Source organism: Lepidochelys kempii, chromosome 9 (assembly GCF_965140285.1).
Source record: "Lepidochelys kempii isolate rLepKem1 chromosome 9, rLepKem1.hap1, whole genome shotgun sequence".
In the NCBI taxonomy this organism is placed as follows: Eukaryota; Metazoa; Chordata; order Testudines; family Cheloniidae; genus Lepidochelys; species Lepidochelys kempii.
In genome coordinates this window covers 92,881,933-92,894,977 of record NC_136388.1, presented here as the reverse complement: position 1 = coordinate 92,894,977, position 13,045 = coordinate 92,881,933, and the positions used below count along the sequence as shown (strand labels likewise).

The 13,045-nt window shown below is 37.2% G+C and overlaps 1 protein-coding gene across 6 annotated transcripts in view; it reads left to right on the top strand.

Moving 5' to 3' along the window:
• The window catches only part of AFF2 (ALF transcription elongation factor 2), a 472,316-nt gene that overhangs the window by 39,186 nt on the left and 420,085 nt on the right, over nucleotides 1-13,045 (top strand). The gene's annotated exons all lie outside the window — the stretch shown is intronic.

The following is a 13,045-nucleotide window of genomic DNA, read 5'->3' as shown; positions in this document are numbered from 1 at the left end:
GAACTAAATTCTGCCATCTATGACATTCGTGTAATCCGGGTGTTTTAGGGTTACATGGGTACAAGTGACAACAGAATTAGGTCTTCTGTGCTCCTTCTTTGTCTTTTTTTCTTGTCATAAAGTCTTTCTTCCTTCAACTGAGGACAGCATGCCCTTGGTCAACATCTGTTTTCTGATTGTTTTTTGGACACTGGCCTTGAATGTTCTTTCTGTAGTTTCCTTGGTGTTTCAGTGAATTATCAGTGAAATTCAGTGGACTCCACAAGGATGCTCTGTGAATGTTGTCAGAATTAGCGACCCTTATGAGAAAATACTTTTGTATGATACAGTAATGATCCAAAACAGTGCAGCTTACCACAGCATTTACAATACTGTAGTATTGTTTTATAAAGGCATCTTCCACGTGTGGCCATTTGGGAGAAATCATTTGAACTTTCACATGTGTGAGATGGGAAACTTGCAAAAGACAGGAAGATACTTCTGTTGAATCCTATGTGTTTTAATTCTGGTTACTCTGAAAATCTATGGAACCTCTTCAGTCAACACCATTTCAATGGGGTATGTGATGTGATGAATAGCTATGAGGCCAGTGTTCATATTTCCTACTCTACCTGATAGGAAGGTGTAACTGAGGAATATCATACTTATACTTTTCTATCATTCTTAAAATATAGAGCTCTCATCAAGCACATATTGTGGCACGAGTGTGTGTTCTAGTATCATTTGTTTAATAGTGGGAAAAAGTAATTGTTGAAAAAAGTAACAGGGTTTCATACCAGAAGAGCCTTAGCATGAATGATGGTATTAACATCTGCTAGAATGGAAGGCCTGATGATTTTAGTGCCTCTCAAACACGTGTTTTTAAGAGTTGTTAATCTAGTTCTCTGAATGTTGTAGAATTATTTGCTGCTGTTTTTGTAGTGACCGATATTATGATCCTCGGTTTGTTTCATAAATAAGTAAGGTCAGCTGCTAGTTGTTGGTGTGAAATACTAAAATGCGATAGTAGGCTCATGCCCCGAATAGAGCATTGGTGTTCAGACCTGTCTGAGTTAGTAGCAAAAGAAAGAATAGCTTATCACTGTAGAGAGTAATTATAGGGATCAGAAGAAATTTGAACCCAGTTTCTAGATAGAAATGGATAAAAATGTGGAAATGGGTCGAAGAATGACAAACATTCATTCTACCTGATCCAACCTCTTCCCTTCCTCTCTCCCCTCCGCCCTCTTCTGTCTATTCATGCATGTCGTCTTATGTTTTGTTACTGCTGCCCTCACTCAAACATGTTATGTAGATGTAGTATTGGCCGGTCTTGTAGCTTTGACAAGTAGTAATATTGCACAATCCCATCATTCTACTGGAGATCCTGTGAGGTGTGCAGTGTTGGGAAATATCTATAAGCTGTAAGTTATTTACCTTTTTGTACTTTTCACTGTCTGTAATGAAAATCAATAAAAAAATCACAAACATGAAAAAACAGTATCAAAGAGCATCTACTACCAGTTGTGACTGAGGGTTCAGTCTTAGGAAGGTTTGCTGTTTTGTAGAGTAAACAGATCATGTTTGCTGATTTGCTGAGGAATGGTTGTTAGTTTGTTTCTTTAAAGTGAAATAGAATATGTGCTAGACACTAATGTTTTTCCATTTTTTAGATAAACAACCCTTATCGCTAACTTTCACCGAAAAAACTTTTAAAGAAAAATGATGTTGACAATGGCATTCCAGTGTAGTTACGCTAAGTATTCACAAAATGCTGCTGTGATGTGTTTAATGCCATTTGAAACATCAGAGATGTTATACTACGGGGAAACAGAGAACGAAGAAGCAGTATGATTCAGTGGTCTGAGCTCTGGACTTAGGATCAGAAGTCCTTGGTTCTGTTCCTATCACTCTCTTTTGCTGTGTTTTTGGGCAAGGACTTTTCTGTATTTAAGTTTTCCCAGCTCTAAAATGAGGCTAGTAATACTTACCTTTGATAAGTGGTCTAAAGGAATAGTAACAGCCAAGTATTAATATTATTTTATTGACTCCTCTTATGCTCAGTCTTTAATCATTGGCTTTTGCACCAAAAGATAAAAGGGGGGAGAGATGACTCATTTTGGTATATATTTTAGTTTTGTACTGTAGGTTATATTTTGATCAAAAGGTTATTGAGGCATTAGATTATAGTGCTGTAAGATAAATAATGTCTTGTTTGCTAAAGATACAGTAAAATACATTACAGGGTAGCTCTATTCTACATGTCAATTACTAGCTATCATTTGGTGAAATGTGTCAACTTTACAATGTTGTCTTATTTTGTTAACTGACTATGCTAATAGTATTTTTAGTGGGTATGGAAAGGCAGTAGGGGAATATTATAAATATATGTGAATTATCAGAGGTTTCCAAATATGACACCCATCTTTTCCTCTGTTGGCAGTACTTTGAAATGCCTTTTGCAAATGCAATTTTTGTCTTTTGCGCAGAATTTGCTTAGTTTACATGTACTTCACTGCATAAATACCAACAATGCTTTAATTTATGGATGTTTGGTTGGTGTTGGGCTTTGTTTAAATGAGTTTCATCCGAAAGGAAATCAGAGCCTTCTATTCTTGCAGAAATTAATAAACCACATGAGGTGAATCTTCATACAACCCATTTCAAACCTGGAGTTTTCAGGGTATAATTTAGACATTGCATTAGTGGTTTACGACCATATAAAGTGTAGGTGTGTAGGTAGGAGGTTGGATAGATGCACTTGTAAATGGCTTGAAGCAGTAGGGCTGAGTATGATCTCCAGCAGTGTGTATTTCAGCTCACAGTTTCACATCTCTGTCCTGAGGCATTAGATGCCACTAATTCTCCAAAAGCCAAAGATTTGTTTTACAGAAGAAATTCTGATTTGATTAAGATATTACTTCCAGACTTAATGTTCCTTCAGCAAATCATGCTATGTACACGACTGGAAATAAACTGCATGTTATCTGAGCTTGGGGCGGGGGTGGAGGGGAGAGAGTCTCATGATTTGGAATAATCCTACAGAAGCTGCATTTAGTGTAACGACAGTACACTTAGATTAATTATAGCGCTGCTTATGGGCGCCAACATATTGTTACCGTTGCGTCAGCACTTTTTGTTGTTAACCCTGTGTGGCAACAGTTTATAATTTGGTTGTAAAAATGTGCTCTGGGTTAAATTTAGGTTCTGTGTTGTATACATGGTATCTTGTTTTCTGTTAAGGACTGAATTGTATTCTATATTTTGAGCAATTAAAATATATAGAGTATCCACTTAAAAAGATTTAGTTTTTCCTGCTCTGTAGCACTTTGGATTGAACAATCCCTCCTTCCCCCCCCCCAACCTTTAATAAGAAAAATAATTACGTAGTGATAACTCAGAAGGCCCTTCATAGTCCTATCTAGCAATAGATGGTCTCAATTCCTTCTGTCTTGTGCAAACACATGCTATAGATGCAAACAGTGTTGGATATGCCAACATTAGGGCCTGATCCTTCAGTCAATGGGGTTTTTGCCTGAGCTGCAGAATCAAGCGTTTAATGCCATTGGCAAATGGTTAGACCATGTCATAATCTCTTTGATGTTTTGAAATAAAATAACCAAGATATTTGATCTTAAAAATTGGATACTGTGAATGTTGAACAACTACTTTTCCTGAGGCATTTTACTATGGTTGTGAATATAGTTTTAAAGTGTAACCAAATATGTACGTGTATGATTAGCTGTAATGGCTCTGAAATATCGGTAAGATCTGAAATCATTGTACTGAACATTTCTTTAAAACCTATTTACACAAAAGATTGCAATAACTCAAACTCAAAGGAGCTATTATAGTTAATCATGTAAACAATACAGTCTGTTTTTTTAAAATAAATATTCAAACTATACTATAGCACAGAAGCTGCAGTAAAATTAAGTAACTTGTCAATCAATCCATAAAAAAATTCTTAATTCCCATTTTAGTATGGGCAAAATAATAAATTCTGAGCAAATAAGGTTGGTTTCTACCAAGGACATTTTATTACATATAAATGTACATATAAAAGAATCTGTGCAGATCAGCTTGATTTTTTCCCTTAACTCTTACACTGTTTTATTCTTTTCTTTTTCAAGATTGCACTGTTAGATTGTATTTTACTTTTTTCTAAGTAGTGTTGGCAAGTGGCTCTTATCAAGAACAAATGATGCCATAAATCAGGGCCAGAATCGATGATACCATGGGGCTGTAAGAGTGAGATGTGGTTATGAGGGCCCACATGCTTTACCTGCCTCTGAAGCCAAGAGCTAGGGACTTGGGTATTGTTCCAAACCTTGTATTCTTACTTACTGGACAGTATACAGCTGCTTTGTCTCACACCTGAGTTATCAGTACCAAGCTCCTGTTTTAATTTGATTTTGTCATAATTTATTGGAAACAGTAGAAAGCAAGTTCACATTCATGCTCAAGTCACCATTTCTGAGGAAAGAGACTGGGAAATAATGAAAACAAACAATGTCCTCCTTCCCAACCAATCAATAATAATAAAATATAATTATGTAAGATTTCAGAATGATAGGACCAGAAAAGGCCATCTGAGTTATGTAGCAATAGATGGTCTCAGTTCCTCATCTCAGGCAAATACACACACTAGATGCAAACAGTACTGGATGTGCAAACATCAGGGCCTGATTCTTCAATCAGTGGGATTTTTGCCTGAGCTGCAGGAGTAGGGTGACCAGACAGCAAGTGTGAAAAATCAGGACGGGGGTGGGTGGTAATAGGTGCCTATATAAGACAAAGTCCCGAATATCGGGACTATCCCTATAAAATTGGGACATCTGATCATCCTATGCAGGATCAAGCGTTTAATGCCATGACTGGGCATTTTCAGCTGCAGTTGTTTATGTCCTAGTCAATGATAGGTGTTAGTGTAAACAAGGAATGATTTGTGCAGTTGAAATAAAGCCATATACATTATGCCAAATATAAAACTAGAGGGCTGATGCAAGTGCCTCTTGGACATATCTTTCATTACCCTTTACACTTTTCTTTCCTAATAGAATCCTGAGGAACCAAACACATATTGCATGCATGGTTTTATTATAGTGCTTTGCCTCGGGCCCTTAACTTCTGTAGCTGGTCATTACCTGACCAGTAATGACCTCTAAACGGGTCATTAATGCTTAAGTAATAAACTGTTTCACAAGGCTATCTAGTATAGAACCTCTTTCATCATTTTTACAGTTACTGTTTTATCGATAAATCAATAGCCAACAACTGGATATTCTTGTTTTGCTACATAATCTTGTAATAGTGGTCATAGCAAATATGCTGCGATTCCATTTCATTGCATTTGGTAAAGCTGGAGATGGTCTCACGCAAGATATCGAGGACTTGAAGTTGTATATGGGGTGAGGATGAAGGCATGTTATATTGAACCAATAAAGAATATCTATTTCTTAGGAGTTTTTTTCTCCTAGAAGGTGTATAGTTTTTTGCTGGGTAACTTTTCCCTTTGGCCACATTAGAAACCCCCAAACTCTTAGTGTACCATAGCAATTGCTTACAGATGATGTAGCAACCTTCAGAAAAGCTTTTCTGAAATTATCATTTAGCTATTAATATAAGCCTTATACTTTTTGTATGTCATAGATATGCTGACCATCTCAATAAAGCATGCATTGAAAATATTTACTTCCAGTCACTGTCAAAAACCGTTAGATTCTACGAGTATTTTTTATGAAGTATATATTCAATGTACATAGAACACTGCACATTTTAAAGAGAAGCGTACAATTCACTTTATTCTAGTGTTCATTTTTGGCACCCCATTTCCTTTTCGTTCAATTCATCACCTTTATATTGTGCACCAGCTGTGAATCCACCCCTGTACAGGGGTCTTATACACCATCTAAATCCCATTTAAACCTTATCTTGAGGACTTAAGTGGAGCATAGTCCTTGGGTGGGCCCTCTGCATGGGGTGGCCTTTCCCCCTGTCTCTCACAGGGGTCTTGTGAGTTGATATATGTACAGTTCTTTAAACATGTGAAGCTGCATCTGAGTACTAAGTAATTATTTTTAATGACCAGAAAAGAGAACTTAAACAAACAAAGCTAAAATAAACAGCTGTGATGAAAGGGAAGAAAATTGTAAAATTTTCCAGAGGATGAAGAGTTTACTTAATGTTTCACAAGAACACTACAAAATATGACAATATAAAAAGGTAGCAGTTATACACATTCTCTCTCACGCTCAACATGAGCTATTCAGAACTCCCTTTGTCCAGCTTATCCTATAAAATAGGTTTCTACACATGGAGTAGCATAGAGCTCTTTCGTCCTGGAGAGACGGAGAGGAAAAATGCATACGAGGTACCATATAGTTCTTTTTGGTGGATCAACAGATATTTGATATTGCAAACCTTGCTGAGCATTGAAATAAACCTTCCAGTCATTTGTCTTTTTTTATGTTGGTCTTTGTGAGGTGTCAATCTGGGATGGTCCCCTTTTAGTACTAATGTCTGATGTATCCAAGGAGGTATGAACTTTGATGAATATATTTTTGTCAGACACAATTTTTTTTTGATGGAGTCTTTGCAAATTGTGGCTTTTTTGAAACTTTCTGATGACTTGTTAAGACAGACTATTCTTAGTGATTTGTGCCTAACATATTAAATACCTAGTAATTAATACAGAAATTTATTTAGATGGGAAATGCTGAAAATATAGGTTAGTCATGGGAAAATTGAACAGAGGTATTTTAAAGCAATCAGTGGCATTTTAAAGCATGTCTGTCAGTTTGAGGGGGAACAGCTATTTGGGAGGAAATTTTGACATTCTCATCTCCCTTACCATCTCTCCCACATGTCAGGATTATGTTACATAATCAACTGCCTGGTCTCCCTTTCTTTATTCCACTTCATCATTCCTCAAAGTTGGTCAGAAAGAAGTTTGTGAATTTCAGCCTCAGAAAATTGCATATAAAATGGGAACAGAGTGTTTATGAATGGATGGCAGGGGTATGGGTATTAGCTGATGAAACACTGAATCTTGGGATCATGGCCTATTATTGACAGGTTTAAAGATTGGAGCTGCCATATTGAACGTAACAAACACTTCTAATTATTTGGATAAACAACGTTAGTGACCAAGAAAAATATATGTAAAAATATGAGACAAATGATTCTCAGTTGTTTGGGACAAGAAACAGCTGATGAGTTTAAAAAAAATCTTAACCAAATCTCTCAAGGGTATTGAACTAAATCTGCTCCTATACATCATTATTAGTAGATGCACAAAGATAATTAATAATTTGAAAGATTATCTGTATATATATATGGGGGGGGGAGAGAGAATGATGTGAAAATTATCTGATGACTTAGATTTAAAATAGTGATTGATTTGACCCACCATCTTGTGAAATTTAGCCTGGTATTTTCAGTAATGCTGCGATTCTCATGCTGCAAAAAAACAGCAAATGTAATAGCATGTAATAATGTAAGATTAGTAAACACTTAACGTTTCATGGAATAAAATCTCTGGCTGTCACACAGGCATATTTGCTGATAAGAAGATTGTGGCAACGGGATGACAGCAGTGGTATCTTTAGTTGCACTGATCACCTAATTCAGAGACATTTTGGTGTCATTCCTCTGATTAAGCTTGACGCCAGAAATTAATTTGGTGCCCACGCTGCAATTTCATAATTTAACAACCCTGTGCTTGGACTTTATTTAGGGCAACTCATTATCTGCAGTAAATAATTGCAGGGCGGGAGAGAGACTTTCCAAGCAAATCTGAAAGTAACTATGGTTATTATAAAAGAAAATTATTTGTGGGCACTGAAAATTGCTGCCATTATGACTTTAAAAAGATGCATTAAAATGGAAATTAGGGTTTTTCCTGCTACTCTGACAGAAGGGAGTAGTAGACCCGAAATAATATATCTTTGTATTGCTGCTGTTGCTGTTGTTTCTGGCTAATGTAGCCTTTTTAGTTTGTTTGGTCTGAAGATTTTCTTCTCTAATTTTTTAAGTCAAATCTCTGCTCGAGGAATCTTTTTCATGGCTCAAGAGCTCTTACGTTTTTATATGACTGAGTGCAAGTGTGTTTGCCTCGTGATTACAACAAGGTAGATACAATATGTAGAAGCCTTAGGAATTCCTGTACAAATGCAGTCCCCGGAGAAGGGCACAATAACAAAGTAAGCAAACATAAGTTATCTCAAGACTAAGAAGTGCAGGCATCAGGGTGGTGACTCACAATGTGGTTGGGAGTCCTGGAGTTTTAGAGAGTAATTTATGGTGACACTGATGAGACAGATTTAATTTAAATACTGTAACTGCTGAAATATTTTGAAGTTAAAAAGTCAACTAGTGGTTAAGTAAATATCCTCTTGACCCCTTTTAACTCTTGTGATGAACCATTGTTTAAAGTATTTACTTTGAAATGCTTGAGACATAAAATGACCCAGGAGAGATGAATTGACCACAGATACTTAATGTGTAGGATTGTGTTGCGTAAATTCAAATGGGAATCCATTTTTTATCCAGCCTATTGTTCTTTAATTTGTTAAATGAGGCTATAAATGGAGAACTGTGCAAGCAACAACAAAGGTTTCATACGGAATGGCAAAAAACATGAGGGGGAAAATTTAGAGACGAGCAGAGATTCCTTCTTGTTTCTATAGAAACCAATAGTGATCAGGAGGGGAGCGGATTTCTTTCAAGTATACATTTTAGTAAGGCTAGCTCAGCTGCTCAACAAACTGGAGGGCTACTGTAATAAACCCACCAGTTGCTTGAAATACTGTGTTCATGACCCTGTGATTCCAGGTGGAATGGGGATAACGTATAGCTGTGAGTTTCTGGTTTGTAGCATGCTGGGTGAAGAGATTTCTGTCTGCACACCCACTGTCCTCTGGGGAGCGTAAGCCTGGAGGGAGGGCTTCCAAGCAACTGAGCATCATTAAGACAGAAAAAGCAGCTGGAGCAGGACATTGCGTGAATCATACGGTTTTTTAAAAGTCTCTAAATATGCTAATTACCATTAAACAATAATCTCCTTTGGTTTTATCATGACAGAATCATGGCCACTGGAATACTGTGTGTGAAAACAGTTGTAGTCATTTAGCAGTGCTATGGCTTTTGAACCTCTGAATTATTATTTTTTCCCTAATACACGACATACTGTATAATTGCTTCCATAATGGAATTAGATTCTTAATTATGGTCTGTTTTTAATATCACAGAAGTTTTGCATTAAGGATATGGTTGGGCACGTGTTTGAAATCCAAATTCTAAGGCAAATGTAATGTTTCTAAATCATAATCAGTACTCTACCTTTAAAATAATGGCAGGATTCTTTTCAATGAAGTTCAGATCAAATGCAATGTCAAGATTAAAGCAATTACAATTTGCTTTACAGGTCCACGAAGTTACTGAGGAATATCTAGTAACTGGCAAAGACACCTTTCTTTACATTACATTTACAGCGCCATATATTGGCAAGTGAATGTATTAGCTGGTGATGTTCCAAACCCTGGTATGAATGTAGATGGTATTCCTTCTTGTTTGTAAATACATACTTTTCGTAACAAGGGAACATTTACTGCAATCTTGCTCCTCAGTTGTCAGAGCAGAATGAGTCATTTTGAAACATAAACCTCCTCAGATCTCAGAAATATCGAGAAAAACAGCATAAGGGGAAAGGATTATAAAATACAAGTAAAAAAGGTTCTTCACATGCTCAGTAGCCTATAGGCTGTAAACACTGCAGATTATCATTAATGAAACTCTGCCAAATGCACAGGACTACAGTTTGGTAGCAGCTGTTAAGCAAGCACTGTTCAAAGCTGGGTAATCCCTTGAACATTCTGTATTGTGACACTGTACTTCTTCCTATAAGTAATCAGATAATTGCCTCATATTTTCTGTTATACAGGGCTTTTTTATTCAGCTTTTCTCCTCCTTAGTATCAAAAGGCCTTATCCTGCAGTCATTACTTCAGCAAACTCTCACTGAGGTCAACCACTGGGGCTCTGATCTCTCCTACATTGCTGTAAATCTGGAGTTATATCAGTTATGCCTATGGCATTACTCTGGATTTGCTCCAGTGTAACAGAGATCAGAATCCAGCCCTGCGGGAGATTTGCTTGAGTAAGAACTGCAGATGGGGCCTTACCTCTAAAACATGTATTCCTTAAAATTTGTTTTGGGAGTCAATAAAAAATATTAACAATGCTTCCTTACCTAGGACCTGATCCTTCACTATTGAAGTTGACAGGAGCTTTGCTTTGCTCCTATTTTGGGGCTTCCAAGGCCATGATTTGTAAGCAGTTGCAGAAGGCAATTTGGAAATTATGGAAACAATCTTTTTTTTTTTTCCTGCATCACAACATCCTGCACTCATAACACAGAACTAGCAAGCCACAGGCACAGTTATTGTGAGTTCCTCTGAGTTTTGTAGGCTATTATGGCTGACCTGAGAGACTAGTTTATTTTGCACTTTTGGAATTTCACATAATCCTAGAACAAAGCACTGTTAATTTTTCTTTGTGGGCAGGCTGGTAAACGAGGGAATTTGAAGGAGGTTGGGGTAAATGTTCTAAGTTTGAACAGCTGAGTCTAGAACCTCCACCATGCCAACCCTCTGAATTTCATAACACTGAATAGACAGTGTTCTCTTTTAGTTCCTTTAACACGCAGGACTGTGTTGGAATAGCAATATTTACTGACATGTTACATTTCAGTTTACAACTACCACCTCTTGTTCATGGGCACTTATGCCACAATCTGTTGGAACCAACTTTCTTGGGACCAGATCTGGATCCAGAATAACAGATACAGCCTCACTCCAAAAATCAAAGCAGGGCAGATGTAATTCAGAGAACAGAAAATATGATTCATCCTTAAACCTGCAGGGTTTCAGATGCAGTTTCTGTCTGAGTACTTCAGATTATATTGCACCACATAGCATAAGCAGAGGGTAGAGAGGTTTTTCTTATTTTTCTTCTTTTCCCATAGGCAGAAGCATAATGGATATTTTCTAGCCATCACATCTCTCCCTACATATAGGAAGAAATTGCTTTTTTTTTTTTTTTAATTGCAGCATTTTGTTTTCAGTAGAGACTGGCTATTTCTGTTCTACGTGGAAGTAATATTATTAAATGCCAGTCAGCAGGCATAAGTAGAGAGACAGTCCAAAACCAAAAAGAAGAAAGACTTACTTAGGAAAATGGGGGGGCGGGGGGAGGAAATCAGTGAATCAGCAGACTTCTTCAGGCAAGGTTTTAGGATGTGGATTATATAGCAAAACTATTTCCTTGTTTTAGTGAAAGGCAGTATTCATTAAAGAGAGGAATTCAGGAGCATTTCTAAGGGAAAAGATCTTGCAGCAAAACTGCAAATTGGGCGGTGCTGTGAATAAAGCTGCTAACTCACTGATCCTCCCAGCACAGTAATACCAATTAAAAAGGCATCCTTACCCGACAGAAAGTACAAGTGTACTGATCTCAGTAGCTGAAAGGAAGTCATGTATGAAGCAATATTATCATCCCAAAGTGTTCCTAAAAGCTTTAGAGGAAGGTTTGCTAAGTTCCTTTATTGTAAGAAACCTCAATATATTCAAAGTCCCCACCATCATAGCTATCACCGGATATGTCTGAATGTTCAGACTTTGATACCCAAAGTAGTCCTGCCCAAAAATCTGAATTTCTATGAATTTGCTAATATTAAGAGGTAAGTGCCATGATTTAAAAAAAAGACACAGTAGTAAAATGGGCGATTATCTATTATACACTCTACTTGATTAAACCTGTCAGTTTTATCGTTTGGGGTTCTTGGAGCAATCTGAGCTTGAGCCAAAAGATTTTAATGAAAAAGCAACTAGAAAGATGATGGAAATGGCCTGGCTACTCTTGTGTGTCATGGATATATTATGTTGCATCTATGCTGTCCTTTCCTTTGTAACCATCCAGGAAAAAGAAAAATAACAGTTGCATCGTGTTTGTTTCAATTTTAGGTTTCTTTGATACAACAGAAGACTCTGCATATGAATTGCATAAGGGAAGCTTGTTCTCTTAAACGTTCATTTGAAAGGCTTCCAACAGTGGAATTCTTCACACCTGCCATTCTCCTGGTAGTTGCCCGTTCTGTTTGGTCTTAAGGGTGTTATCTTTCTTTGGAATGCACAATGGGGTCTGCCAAACTCTGGTTTTCTCAGAAGCACTGTAAGGCAAAAGAGCATGTGATTAACTCTTGTTTTATAGAGATTTTGGTTTTGCCATTGGCATACTGTAGGGTAGAGATGACGTAGGAAAATGTAGTGTTGTGTACAGAACAATAGCTCTTGCAATAGCCACGGCGATTAGAATCCGTTTTCCTAGTATAAGTAGTGTTGAGCAAGACACCAAGGTTGTCCTGTGCACTTGTCAAAAAAAATTTTTAAAATGCCATGGGATCTTTAACTTCCACCTGGAGGGTCATCTCTGAGGAATTAAGTATTCAGGGGAAGGGTCCCAGGAGTCATTGTTTGCTGTTGTGTATTTAAACAACACGCTGATGTATGTTAAAATGAACAGCACATTGCTTCTACATGAACTGTATTGATACTGTACACTCTGTATTTCATATATAGATACAAACGGAAGTTGAGGAACACAAGATAACAAATAAGATGGAGGGAAACAGGGGGAAAAGTCGCTTCTCAAGTCATCCCACATCTTCCATAAACGGTTTAGTAGTCTGCGCAGAAACCAGCAAAAAGCCAAGCTGGACAGACTTGGCCACTTTGTTTCTTGCCCCTCTTTACCAGACCTCACTTGTGCATAAAAAATCCTATTGAGATGTACAAACCGCAGCTGACCTGCTATCCAGGCCAACTAGGAGTTTGAGTCTATTCTTGTATTTTGAAAGAAAACAAAAACTAATTACAGGTTTCAGAGTAACAGCCGTGTTAGTCTGTATTCGCAAAAAGAAAAAGAGTACTTGTGGCACCTTAGAGACTAACCAATTTATTTGAGCATAAGCTTTCATGAGCTACAGCTCACTTCATGCATCCGATGAA